Raw genomic sequence first — 13759 nt, 5'->3', positions numbered from 1 at the left:
GGTACAGATGTGGGAACCTGCATGAAAGACTTCCTAAGCCTATTTTTACCAGCTTAGGTTAAAAACTTCCCCAAGGTACAAACTTTGCCTTGTACTTGAACCGTGTGCTGCCACCACCAAGTGTTTTAAACAAAGAACAGGGAAAGAGACCACTTGGAGACGTCTTCCCCCAAAATATCCCCCCAAGCCCTACCACCCTTTCCCGGGGAAGGCTTGATAATAATCCTCACCAATTGGTACAAGTGAACACAGACCCAAACCCTTGGATCTTAAGAACAATGAAAAAATCAATCAGGTTCTTAAAAGAAGAATTTTAATTAAAGAAAAGATAAAAGAGTCACCTCTGTAAAATCAGGATGGTAAATACTTTACAGGTAATCAGATTCAAAACATAGAGAATCCCTCTAGCCACAACCTTAAGTTACAAAAAGACACAAAAACAGGAATATACATTCCCTCCAGCACAGCTTATGTTACCAGCCATTAAACAAAAGAAAATGTAATGCATTTTCTAGGTAGATTACTTACTAACTTAACAGGAGTTGGAAGGCTTGCATTTCTGATCTGTTCCCAGCAAAAGCATCACACAGACAGACAGAAACCTTTGTCCCCCCCACAGATTTGAAAGTATCTTGACCCCTCATTGGTCATTTTGGGCCAGGTACCAGGGTGGTTATCTTAGCTTCTAAATGCTTTACAGGTGAAAGGGTTTTGCCTCTGGCCAGGAGGGATTTTATAGCACTGTATACAGAAAGATGGTTACTCTTCCCTTTATATTTATGACATGGGGGAAAATGGATTTATTTGGGGTTTTGACCTCATTGGGAGTTGGGCATCTGAGTGTTAAAGACTAGAACACTTCTGAAGCTGCTTTCAATTAAGCCTACAGCTGTTCGGGGACATGGTTCAGACCTGTGTCTGGGTTTGCAGCAGGCTACCGGGTCTGGCTCAAACCAGGCAGGGCACTGAAGTCCCAAGCTGCCAGGGCAGGAAAGAAGGGGCAGAAGTAGTCTTGGCACATCAGTTGGCAGCCCCAAGGGGGTTCCTGTGATCCAACCCATCACACTTACTAATACAGCCCAATATGCCCTTGGCCTTCTTAGCAACAAGGGCACACTGCTGACTCATATCCAGCTTCTCGGCCACCGTAATCCCCAGGTCCTTTTCTGCAGAATTTCTGCTTAGCCAGTCGGTCCCCAGCCTGTAGCAGTGCATGGGATTCTTCCTTCCTAAGTGTAGGACTCTGCACTTGTCCTTGTTGAACCTCATCAGATTTCTTTTGGCCCAATCCTCCAATTTATCTAAGTCACTCTGGACCCTATCCCTACCCTCCAGCGTATCTACTTCTCCCCCCAGTTTATTGTCATCTGCAAACTTGCTGAGGGTGCAATTCATCCTATCATCCAGATCATTAATAAAGATGTTGAACAAATCGGCCCCAGGACTGACCCCTGGGGCACTCTGCTTGATACCAGCTGCCAACTAGACATTGAGCCGTTGATCACCACCTGTTGAGTCCAACAATCTAGCCAGCTTTTTATCCACCTTATAGTCATCCAATCCATACTTTTTTTAACTTCCTGGCAAGAATACTGTGGGAGACCCTATCAAAAGCTTTGCTAAAGTCAAGATATATCACATCCACCGCTTTCCCCATATCCACAAAGCCAGTTATCTCATCATAGAAGGCAATCAGGTTGGTCAGGCATGACTTGCCTTTGGTGAATCCCTGTTGACTGTTTCTGATCACCTTCCTCTCCTCCAAGTGCTTCAAAATGGATTCCTTGAGGACCTGCTCCATGATTTTGCCAGGGACTGAAGTGAGGCTGACCAGTCTGTAGTTCCCCGGGTTCTCTTTCTTCCCTTTTTTAAATATGGGCACTATATTTGCCTTTTTCCAATCATCCAGGACCTCCCCAGATTGCCACAAATTTTCAAAGATTATGGCCAATGGGTCTGCAATCACATCAGCCAACTCCCTCAGCACCCTTGGATGCATTAGATCTGGACCCATGGACTTAACCTGTTCTTTCACCACTGAGGGCTGCTCACCTACTCCCCATGATGTGTTGCCCACTGCAGCAGTCTGGGAGCTGACCTTGTCTGTGAAGACCGAGGCAAAAAAAGCACTGAGTACTTCAGCAATATTTTTATACTCCCCCCAGTCATCTGTCCAAATTTCCACTTCTTGTAAGCTTCCTTTTTGAGTTTAAAGCTCACCGAAGATTTCACTGTTAAACTAAGCTGGTCGCCTGCCATATTTGCTATTCTTTCTGGACTTCGGGATGGTTTGTTCCTGTGCCCTCAATAAGGCTTCTTTAAAATACAGTCAGCTCTCCTGGACACTTTGCCACCTCATGTTAGCTTCCCAGGAGATCCTGCCTATCAGTTCCCTAAGGGAGTCTAAGTCTGCTTTTCTGAAGTCCAGGGTCCGTATTTTGCTACTCTCCTTTCTTCCTTTTTTCAGGATCCTGAACTCAACCATCTCATGGTCACTGCTGCCTAGATTGCCACCCAATTCTACTTCCTGACCAATTCTTCCCTGTTTGTAACCAGCAGGTCAAGAGGAGCACAGCCGCAGTTGGTTCCTCCAGCACTTGTACCAGAAAGTTGTCCCCAATACTCCCCCAAAACTTCCTGGATTGTCTGGATCCTATCTTCCAAAGTACTTGCAACCCCTCCCAGCTTGGTATCGTCCGAAAACTTTATAAGTGTGCTCTCTATGCCATTATCGAAATCATTGATGACGATATTGAACCAAACCAGACCCAGAACTGATCCCTGCAGGACCCCACTCATTATGCCCTTCCAGCATGACTGTGAACCACTGATAACTACTCTCTGGGAATGATTTTCCAACCAGTTATGCACCCACCTTATAGTAGCTCCATCTAGGTTGTATTTCCCTAGTTTCTTTAGGAGAAGGTCATGCAAGACAGTATCAAAAGCCTTACTAAAGTCAAGATATACCACATCTACCACTTCCCCCCATCCACAAGGCTTTTACCCTGTCAGAGAAAGAATCATAGAACCTCAGGGTTGGAAGGGACCTCAGGAGGTCATCTAGTCCAACCCCCTGCTCAAAGCAGGACCAATCCCCAATTTTTGCCCCAGATCCCTAAATGTCCCCCTCAAGGATTGAACTCACAACCCTGGGTTTAGGGCGGCCAATGTTCAAACCACTGAGCTATCCCTCCCCCCCCCCCAAGCTAGAAGATTGGTTTGACACAATTTGTTCTTGACAAATCCATGCTGACTGTTCTTTATCACCTTATTATCTGCTAGGTGATTACAAATTGACTGCTTTAATTATTTGCTCCATTATCTTTCTGGATACAGAAATTCAGCTGACTGGGCTGTAATTCCCCGGGTTGTCCTTATTTCCCTTTTTATAGATGGGCACTATATTTGTCCTTTTCCAGTCTTCTGGAATGTCTCCCGTCTTCCATGACTTTTCAAAGATAATTACTAATGGCTCAGATATCTCCTCAGTCAGCTCCTTGAGTATTCTAGGATGCATTTCATCAGGCCCTGGTGATGTGAAGACATCTAACTTGTCTAAGTAATTTTTGACTTGTTCTTTCCTTATTTTAGACTCTGATCCTATCTCATTTTCACTGGCATTCGCTATTTTAGATGTCCAATCGCCACCACCCTTCTTGTTGAAAACCGAAACAAAGAAGTCATTAAGCACCTCTGCCACTTCCACATTTTTTGTTATTGTCTTTCCCACCTCATTGAGTAATGGGCCTATTCTGTTCTTGGTCTTCCTCTTGCTTCTAATGTATTTGTAGAATACTTTCTTGTTTCTTTTTATATCCCTAGCTAGTTTGATCTCGTTTTGTGCCTGGGCTTTTCCATTTTTGTCCTTACATACTTGTGTTATTTGTTTATATTCATCCTTTGTAATTTGGCCGAGTTTCTACTTTTTGTAGGACTCTTTTTTGAATTTTAGATCATTGAAGATTTCCTAGTTACGCCAGAGCAGTGTCTTGCCATACTTCCTATCTTTCCTAAGCACAATTCCCAGATTGTGCCTCAGTTTCCCTTAGCAGTTAAAGCCAACACCTTCCAACTTGGGGATGCCTACACTTACTCACCTAAGCCCATAATTAGATACCTGAGTAAGTGACCTGGAGCCTGATTCTGATCTCAGTTCACCATGAAAATCCAGAGTCACTCACTGTAATCAATAGAGTTATTCCCAATTTACATTGGTATAAATAAAATCAGAATCTGGCTCCTGATTTTTAGCACACTTTGATTTACTGTGGGGATGTCTTAGGTGTCTCAAATCGAGACAGTACTGGCTACTTTTGAAAAGTGATGTACCCAGGCCACATGTAGAGTCAACTACAGAGCCCTGGTCTACACTAGGCGTTGAGTCGAATTTAGCAGCATTAAATTGATGTAACCCTGCACCCGTCCACATGACGAAGCCCATTTTTTCGACTTAAAGGGCTCTTAAAATCGATTTCCTTACTCCACCCCCAACAAGGGGATTAGCGCTGAAATCAGTTTTGCTGGGTTGAATTTGGGGTACTGTGGACGCAATTAGATAGTATTGGCCTCCGGGAGCTATCCCAGAGTGCTCCATTGTGACCGCTCTGGACAGCGCTCTCAACTCAGATGCACTGACCAGGTAGACAGGAAAAGGCCCGCAAATTTTTGCATTTCAATTTCCTGTTTGGCCAGCGTGGCAAGCTGCAGGTGACCATGCAGAGCTCATCAGCAGAGGTGACCATGATGGAGTCCCAGAATCGCAAAAGAGCTCCAGCATGGATCGAACAGGAGGTACGGGATCTGATCACTGTATGGGGAGAGGAATCCGTGCTATCAGAACTACGTTCCAGTTTTCAAAATGCCAAAACATTTGTGAAAATCTCCCAGGGCGTGAAGGACAGAGGCCATAACAGGGACCCAAAGCAGTGCCGTGTGAAACTTAAGGAGCTGAGGCAAGCCTAACAGAAAACCAGAGAGGTAAACGGCCGCTCCGGGTCAGAGCCCCAGACATGCCGCTTCTATGATGAGCTGCATGCCATTTTAGGGGGTTCAGTCACCACTATCCCAGCCGTGTTATTTGACTCCTTCAATAGAGATGGAGGCAACACGGAAGCAGGTTTTGGGGACGAGGAAGACGATGATGAGGGGGTTGTAGATAGCTCACAGCAAACAAGTGGAGAAACCGGTTTTCCCGACAGCCAGGAACAGTTTCTCGCCCCGGACCTGGAGCCAGTACCCCCCGAACCTACCCAAGGCTGCCTCCTGGACCCACCAGGCGGAGAAGGGACCTCTGGTGAGTGTATCTTTTAAAATACTATACAAGGTTTAAAAGCCAGCATGTTTAATGATTGATTTGCCCTGGCATTCCTGGCTCTCCTGGATATACTCCCAAAGCCTTTGCAAAAGGTTTCTGGGGAGGGCAGCCTTATTCCATCCACGATGGTAGGACACTTTACCACTCCAGGCCAGTAGCACGTACTCAGGAATCATTGTAGAACAAAGCATTGCAGTGTATGTTTGCTGGCGTTCAAACAACATCAGTTCTTTATCTCTCTGTGTTATCCTCAGGAGAGTGATATCATTCATGGTCACCTGGTTGAAATAGGGTGCTTTTCTTAAGGGGACATTCAGAGGTGCCCGTTCCTGCTGGGCTGTTTGCCAATGGCTGAACAGAAATGTTCCCCGCTGTTAGCCACGCGGTGGGGGGAGGCAAAATGCGACCTTGTAACGAAAGCACATGTGCTATGTATGTAATGTTAACAGCAAGGTTTACCGTGAAAGAGTGTCCCTCCGGACCGTGGAGCTCTGGGCTCACCGGTGGCCGCTGGGGGCTTAAGCCCGGGGCCCGGGGCAGGGCGGCCAGCAGGGGGACCCTCGGCGGAGGAGGGTCCCTCCGGCCCCTGCCGCTCCGGGCTCGACAGGGGGCCGCTAGGGGCTTAAGCCCGGGGCCCGGGGCTGCTAGGCAGGCGCAGGGTCCCTCGTCGGCGGAGTGTCTCTCCCGCCGCGGCTTCCCCGGGGAGAACCGGGTTGACCTGGTGTCCGCGCGGGACTTAAGCCCGGCGCCCGGGGCTGCGGAGTCCCGCGGCGGAGGAGGGTCCCTTCCGCCGCGGCTTCCCCGGGGAGAACCGGGTTGACCTGGTGTCCGCGCGGGACTTAAGCCCAGCGCCCGGGGCTGCGGGGTGGCGGAGGGTCCCTCCCGCTGCGGCTTCCCCGGGGAGAACCGGGTTGACCTGGTGTCCGGGCGGGACTTAAGCCCCGCGCCCGGTGACCCGGGGCGGCGGAGGGTCCCTCCCGCCGAGGCTTCCCCCGGGAGAACCGGGTTGACCTGGTGTCCGCGCGGGACTTAAGCCCGGCGCCCGGGGCTGCGGGGCAGGCGCGGGGTCCCGCGGCGGAGGAGGGTCCTCCCGCCGCGGCTTCCCCGGGGAGAACCGGGTTGACCTGGTGTCCGGGCGGGATTTAAGCCCCGCGCCCGGGGCTGCGGGGCAGACGCAAAGTCATGCAAAAAATGCATGACTCTGACAATGTCAGAGTGCAGGAAAGCACAAAATGACCGGGAGGAGAGGTGGCGGGCTGAAGAGAGTAAGTGGTGGGCTGAAGAGAGGGCTGAAGCTGAAAGGTGGCGGCAGCATGATGAGAGGAGGCAGGATTCAATGCTGAGGCTGCTGGAGGATCAAACTAATATGCTCCAGCGTATGCTTGAGCTGCAGGAAAGGCAGCAGGAGCACAGACTGCCCCTATAGCCCCTGTGTAACCAACCGCCCTCCTCCCCAAGTTCCATAGCCTCCTCACCCAGATGCCCAAGAACGCGGTGGGGGGGCCTCCGGCCACCCAGCCACTCCACCCCAGAGGATTGCCCAAGTAACAGAAGGCTGGCATTCAATAAGTTTTAAACTTTTAAAGTGCTGTGTGGCCTTGTCCTTCCCTCCTCTACCACCCCTCCTGGGCTACCTTGGTAATTATCCCCCATTTGTGTGATGAATTAACAAAGAATGCATGAATGTGAAGCAACAATGACTTTATTGCCTCTGCAAGCGGTAATCGAAGGGAGGTGGGGAGGGTAACCACTTACAGGGAAGTAGAGTGAACCAAGGGGCGGGGGGTTTCATCAAGGAGAAACAAACAGACCTTTCACACCGTAGCCTGGCCAGTCATGAAACTGGTTTTCAAAGCTTCTCTGATGCGCACCGCACCCTCCTGTGCTCTTCTAACCGCCCTGGTGTCTGGCTGCGCATAACCAGCAGCCAGGCGATTTGCCTCAACCTCCCACCCCGCCATAAACATCTCCCTCTTACTCTCACAGATATCGTGGAGCGCACAGCAAGCGGTAATAACAGTGGGAATATTGGTTTCGCTGAGGTCTAACTGAGTCAGTAAACTGCGCCAGCACACTTTTAAACATCCAAATGCACATTCTACCAGCATTCTGCACTTGCTCAGCCTATAGTTGAACAGCTCCTGACTACTCTCCAGGCTGCCTATGTATGGCTTCATGAGCCATGGCATTAAGGGGTAGGCTGGGTCCCCAAGGATAACTATAGGCATTTCAACATCCCCAATGCTTATTTTCTGGTCTGGGAAGAAAGTCCCTTCCTGCAGCTTTTGAAACAGACCAGAGTTCCTGAAGATGCGAGCGTCATGTACCTTTCCCGGCCATCCCACGTTGATGTTGGTGAAACGTCCCTTGTGATCCACCAGTGCTTGCAGCACTATTGAAAAGTACCCCTTGCGGTTTATGTACTCGCTGGCTTGGTGCTCCAGTGCCAAGATAGGGATATGGGTTCCGTCTATGGCCCCACCACAGTTAGGGAATCTCATTATAGCAAAGCCATCCACTATGACCTGCACATTTCCCAGAGTCACTACCCTTGATATCAGCAGATCTTTGATTGCGTTGACTACTTTCATCACAGCAGCCCCCACAGTCGATTTGCCCACTCCAAATTGATTCCCGATTGACCGGTAGCTGTCTGGCATTGCAAGCTTCCACAGGGCTATTGCCACTCGCTTCTCAACTGTGAGGGCTGCTCTCATCTTGGTATTCTTGCGCCTCGGGGCAGGGGAAAGCAAGTCACAAAGTTCCATGAAAGTGCCCTTACGCATGCAAAAGTTTGGCAGCCACTGGGAATCGTCCCAGACCTGCAACACTATGCGGTCCCACCAGTCTGTGCTTGTTTCCCGGGCCCAGAATCGGCGTTCCACCGCATGAGCCTGCCCCATTCGCACCATGATGCCCACATTGCCAGGGCACGTGCTTTGAGAGAAGTCTGTGTCCATGTCCTCATCACTCTTGTAACCGCGCTGATGTTGCCTACTCACCCGGTTTCGCTTTGCCAGGTTCTGGTGCTACATATGCTGCTGGATAATGCGTGTGGTGTTTAATGTGCTCCTAATTGCCAAAGTGATCTGAGCGGGCTCCATGCTTGCCGTGGTATGGCGTCTGCACAGAAGAAAGGCGCGGAACGATTGTCTGCTGTTGCCCTGATGGAGGGAGGGGCGACTGACGACATGGCTTACAGGGTTGGCTTACAGGGAATTAAAATCAACAAAGGGGGTGACTTTGCGAGAAACTGAATGGCCGCCTCAAGGATAGAACTCAAAACCTCAAGGATAGAACTCAAAACTGGGTTTACCAGGCAGTTGATTTCACAGAGGGAGGGAGGGAGGAGAAAATGAATACAAAACAAATCTGGTCTATTTCTTGTTTTGAGCCACTTCATCTATCTTTATACATCATGCCGGCAGCAGACTGCGCAGTACGACCGCTAGCCATCGTCACCCCCTGGGTGCTCGGCAGAAGACGGTGCAGTATGACTGCTGGCCATCATCTTCTGCTGGCTGCAGATTAAAAGACAGTGCACTGCCGGTAGGACTCAATCGCCATGAGACGAAACAAGGGAAATGACCTGGCTGAGTCACTCCCATGTTTGCCCAGGCACCTGGTTAAAAGAGCACCCAGGACTACGTCGACGACGGCTACCAGTCATACTGCACCGACTGCTGCCAAAAGGCAATAAGCTGCTGCTGTGTAGCAATGCAGTACCACGTCCGCCAGCACCCAGGAGCCATACGGTGATGGTTAGCTGAGCGGGCTCCATGCTTGCCGTGGTATGGCGTCTGCACAGGTAACTCAAGAAAAAAGGCGCAAAACGATTGTCTGCCCTTGCTTTTACAGAGGGAGGGAGGGAGGGAACAGGGGCCTGACGATACGTACCCAGAACCACCTGCGACAACGTTTTAGCCCCATCAGGCACTGGGATTTCTACCCAGAATTCAAATGGGCGGCGGAGACTGTGGGAACTGTGGGATAGCTACCCACAGTGCAACGCTCCGGAAGTCAACGGTTGCCTCGGTACTGTGGACACAGTCCGCCAACTACATGCACTTAGAGCATTTGTGCGGGGGGACACACGCTCGACTGTATAAAAAGGGTTTCTACAAAACCGACTTCTATAAATTCGACCTAATTTCGTAGTGTAGACATACCCAAAGTCAGGATCAGAACCCCAGAGTTGCTGGGTCTCAGCCTTAGCATTTCACCACTTTTTCAAAAGTTATCATTCCCAGCTCCAGCTATACAGAGGAAAAGGCACATGGGGATTTTTGCGAAATACACGCGGGATCATTTTGCCAATGGAACTACTCCTGATTACATCGGTAACGTGAGAGGGGAAGCCCGGTAAATGAGGCACATGCTCTCGGAGCACAGACTCATGTATATTTTCTTTTACAGCTGATAATTATTGGGGTTGGATGATCTGTGTAAAGTACGGGGCATAAAGGCACATGGCCAGATTCTGCTCTGTCCCAACACTTGGCCCACAGGCAACACATGTTGGGAGGGCTTGAAAATTTGGCACCGATCCTTTAAATATTCAACTATGAAGTTCTTCCGATTGTCAAGGCCAAGTATTAAAGCAGGCAGGCTACCTATTAACGCAGCAACGATTAACCATGTGTCCACAGAGAACATATGGAGGTGGACAAAGGGGGCTCCAAGTGGAGCCTCCCATCCGACATAGAGGCGCGTGTGCAGCTGGGGAGCTGGGAGAACAGTGCCCCCTCACGCAGTGCAGTAGAGGGGGACGGGTGGGGATCCAAGGGGAATATCACCCCGCTCTGGGTGTGTTTGGGGGCCCATAGGGATCCGGGGGCTGCCGCCCCTCCGAGTGTGGGGGGGCTGACAGGGATCCGGGGGATGCCGCCCCCTCAGGCTTGGGCGGGGTCTCGATGAGCGGTACCTCCCGCGGCCGGGACCTCACCAGGGCCTCAGGAGCCTGGCGTCGTCCCGGGAGCGAGCGAGCGAGCGCGAGCCGAGCCCCCGCCTCCAGCGCCCCGCGCTCAGACCCCGCCCCCTCCCGCCCCCAGCGCCCCTCGCTCAGACCCCGCCCCCTCCCGCCCGCAGCGCCCCGCGCTCAGACCACGCCCCCAGCGCCCCTCGCTCAGACCCCGCCCCCTCCCGCCCCCAGCGCCCCGCGCTCAGACCCTGCCCCCTCCCGCCCGCAGCGCCCCGCGCTCAGACCCCGCCCCCAGCGCCCCTCGCTCAGACCCCGCCCCCTCCCGCCCCCAGCGCCCCTCGCTCAGACCCCGCCCCCTCCCGCCCCCAGCGCCCCGCGCTCAGACCCCGCCCCCAGCGCCCCTCGCTCAGACCCCGCCCCCCTCCCGCCCCCAGCGCCCCTCGCTCAGCCCCCGCCGCCTCCCGCCCACAGCGCCCCGCGCTCAGACCCCGCCCCCTCCCGCCCCCAGCGCCCCTCGCTCAGACCCCGCCCCCCTCCCGCCCGCAGCGCCCCGCGCTCAGACCCCGCCCCCAGCGCCCCGCGCTCAGACCCCGCCCCCTCCCGCCCCCAGCGCCCCGCGCTCAGACCCCGCCCCCTCCCGCCCACAGCGCCCCTCGCTCAGACCCCGCCGCCTCCCGCCCCCAGCGCCCCGCGCTCAGACCCCGCCCCCTCCCGCCCCCAGCGCCCCGCGCTCAGACCCCGCCCCCAGCGCCCCGCGCTCAGACCCCGCCCCCTCCCGCCCCCAGCGCCCCTCGCTCAGACCCCTCCCCTCCCGCCCCCAGCGCCCCTCGCTCAGACCCCGCCCCCTCCCGCCCCCAGCGCCCCGCGCTCAGACCCCGCCCCCAGCGCCCCTCGCTCAGACCCCGCCCCCTCCCGCCCCCAGCGCCCCTCGCTCAGACCCCGCCCCCTCCCGCCCTCAGCGCCCCTCGCTCAGACCCCGCCGCCTCCCGCCCACAGCGCCCCTCGCTCAGACCCCGCCCCCTCCCGCCCCCAGCGCCCCGCGCTCAGACCCCGCCCCCAGCGCCCCTCGCTCAGACCCCGCCCCCTCCCGCCCCCAGCGCCCCTCGCTCAGACCCCGCCCCCTCCCGCCCTCAGCGCCCCTCGCTCAGACCCCGCCGCCTCCCGCCCACAGCGCCCCGCGCTCAGACCCCGCCCCCTCCCGCCCCCAGCGCCCCTCGCTCAGACCCCGCCCCCTCCCGCCCGCAGCGCCCCGCGCTCAGACCCCGCCCCCAGCGCCCCTCGCTCAGACCCCGCCCCCTCCCGCCCCCAGCGCCCCTCGCTCAGACCCCGCCGCCTCCCGCCCCTCGCTCAGACCCCGCCCCCAGCGCCCCTCGCTCAGACCCCGCCCCCTCCCGCCCACAGCGCCCCTCGCTCAGACCCCGCCCCCAGCGCCCCTCGCTCAGACCCCGCCCCCTCCCGCCCCCAGCGCCCCGCGCTCAGACCCCGCCCCCTCTCGCCCGCAGCGCCCCGCGCTCAGACCCCGCCCCCAGCGCCCTCGCTCAGACCCCGCCCCCTCCCGCCCACAGCGCCCCGCGCTCAGACCCCGCCCCCTCCCGCCCCCAGCGCCCCTCGCTCAGACCCCGCCGCCTCCCGCCCCTCGCTCAGACCCCGCCCCCAGCGCCCCTCGCTCAGACCCCGCCCCCTCCCGCCCCCAGCGCCCCGCGCTCAGACCCCGCCCCCCCCCCGCCCGCAGCGCCCCGCGCTCAGACCCCGCCCCCAGCGCCCCCCGCTCAGACCCCGCCCCCTCCCGCCCACAGCGCCCCGCGCTCAGACCCCGCCCCCTCCCGCCCGCAGCGCCCCGCGCTCAGACCCCGCCCCCTCCCGCCCGCAGCGCCCCGCGCTCAGACCCCGCCCCCTCCCGCCCACAGCGCCCCTCGCTCAGACCCCGCCGCCTCCCGCCCACAGCGCCCCTCGCTCAGACCCCGCCCCCTCCCGCCCGCAGCGCCCCGCGCTCAGACCCCGCCCCCTCCCGCCCGCAGCGCCCCGCGCTCAGACCCCGCCCCCAGCGCCCCTCGCTCAGACCCTGCCCCCTCCCGCCCCCAGCGCCCCGCGCTCAGACCCCGCCCCCTCCCGCCCCTCGCTCAGACCCCGCCCCCAGCGCCCCGCGCTCAGACCCTGCCCCCTCCCGCCCCCAGCGCCCCTCGGTCAGACCCCGCCCCCAGCGCCCCGCGCTCAGACCCTGCCCCCTCCCGCCCCCAGCGCCCCTCGCTCAGACCCCGCCCCCAGCGCCCCCCGCTCAGACCCCGCCCCCTCCCGCCCACAGCGCCCCGCGCTCAGACCCCGCCCCCTCCCGCCCCCAGCGCCCCCTCGCTCAGACCCCGCCCCCTCCCGCCCGCAGCGCCCCGCGCTCAGACCCCGCCCCCAGCGCCCCTCGCTCAGACCCCGCCGCCTCCCGCCCCTCGCTCAGACCCCGCCCCCAGCGCCCCTCGCTCAGACCCCGCCCCCTCCCGCCCCCAGCGCCCCGCGCTCAGACCCCGCCCCCTCCCGCCCGCAGCGCCCCGCGCTCAGACCCCGCCCCCAGCGCCCCTCGCTCAGACCCCGCCCCCTCCCGCCCACAGCGCCCCGCGCTCAGACCCCGCCCCCTCCCGCCCGCAGCGCCCCGCGCTCAGACCCCGCCCCCTCCCGCCCGCAGCGCCCCGCGCTCAGACCCCGCCCCCTCCCGCCCACAGCGCCCCTCGCTCAGACCCCGCCCCCTCCCGCCCCCAGCGCCCCGCGCTCAGACCCCGCCCCCTCCCGCCCGCAGCGCCCCGCGCTCAGACCCCGCCCCCAGCGCCCCGCGCTCAGACCCTGCCCCCTCCCGCCCCCAGCGCCCCGCGCTCAGACCCCGCCCCCTCCCGCCCCCCGCGCCCCTCGCTCAGACCCCGCCCCCAGCGCCCCGCGCTCAGACCCTGCCCCCTCCCGCCCCCAGCGCCCCTCGGTCAGACCCCGCCCCCAGCGCCCCGCGCTCAGACCCCGCCCCCAGCGCCCCCCGCTCAGACCCCGCCCCCTCCCGCCCACAGCGCCCCGCGCTCAGACCCCGCCCCCTCCCGCCCCCAGCGCCCCGCGCTCAGACCCCGCCCCCAGCGCCCCGCGCTCAGACCCCGCCCCCTCCCGCCCACAGCGCCCCTCGCTCAGACCCTGCCCCCTCCCGCCCCCAGCGCCCCGCGCTCAGACCCCGCCCCCAGCGCCCCTCGCTCAGACCCCGCCCCCTCCCGCCCACAGCGCCCCTCGCTCAGATCCCGCCCCAGCGCCCCGCGCTCAGACCCCGCCGCCTCCCGCCCACAGCGCCCCTCGCTCAGACCCCGCCCCCTCCCGCCCCCAGCGCCCCGCGCTCAGACCCCGCCCCCAGCGCCCCGCGCTCAGACCCCGCCCCCGCCCGCCCGCAGCGCCCCGCGCTCAGACCCCGCCCGCAGCGCCCCGCGCTTGCTCTTTATGGCCCGGGCGGGCCGCCCTCTCCTCGGCCCCCTCCTCCCACAAGCGTCGCCTCTTCCGCTGGGTTACCT

At 58.7% G+C, this 13759-nt stretch overlaps 1 protein-coding gene across 1 annotated transcript in view; it reads right to left on the bottom strand.

Annotated features, from left to right (window-relative positions):
* Positions 1 to 10303, bottom strand: part of LOC119843722 (HORMA domain-containing protein 2-like) — a 34371-nt gene extending 24068 nt beyond the window's left edge. The window contains 1 exon segment of the mRNA XM_038373491.2: positions 10263 to 10303. The gene's annotated coding sequence lies outside the window, so the exon portion shown is untranslated.
* Between the last annotated feature and the right edge of the window lie 3456 nt (positions 10304 to 13759).

The sequence above is a fragment of the Dermochelys coriacea genome, chromosome 15 (genome assembly GCF_009764565.3).
Source record: "Dermochelys coriacea isolate rDerCor1 chromosome 15, rDerCor1.pri.v4, whole genome shotgun sequence".
Classification (NCBI taxonomy): domain Eukaryota; kingdom Metazoa; phylum Chordata; order Testudines; family Dermochelyidae; genus Dermochelys; species Dermochelys coriacea.
The sequence above is the reverse complement of the archived record's forward strand: the minus strand, read 5'-3'. Positions and strand labels throughout refer to the sequence as shown.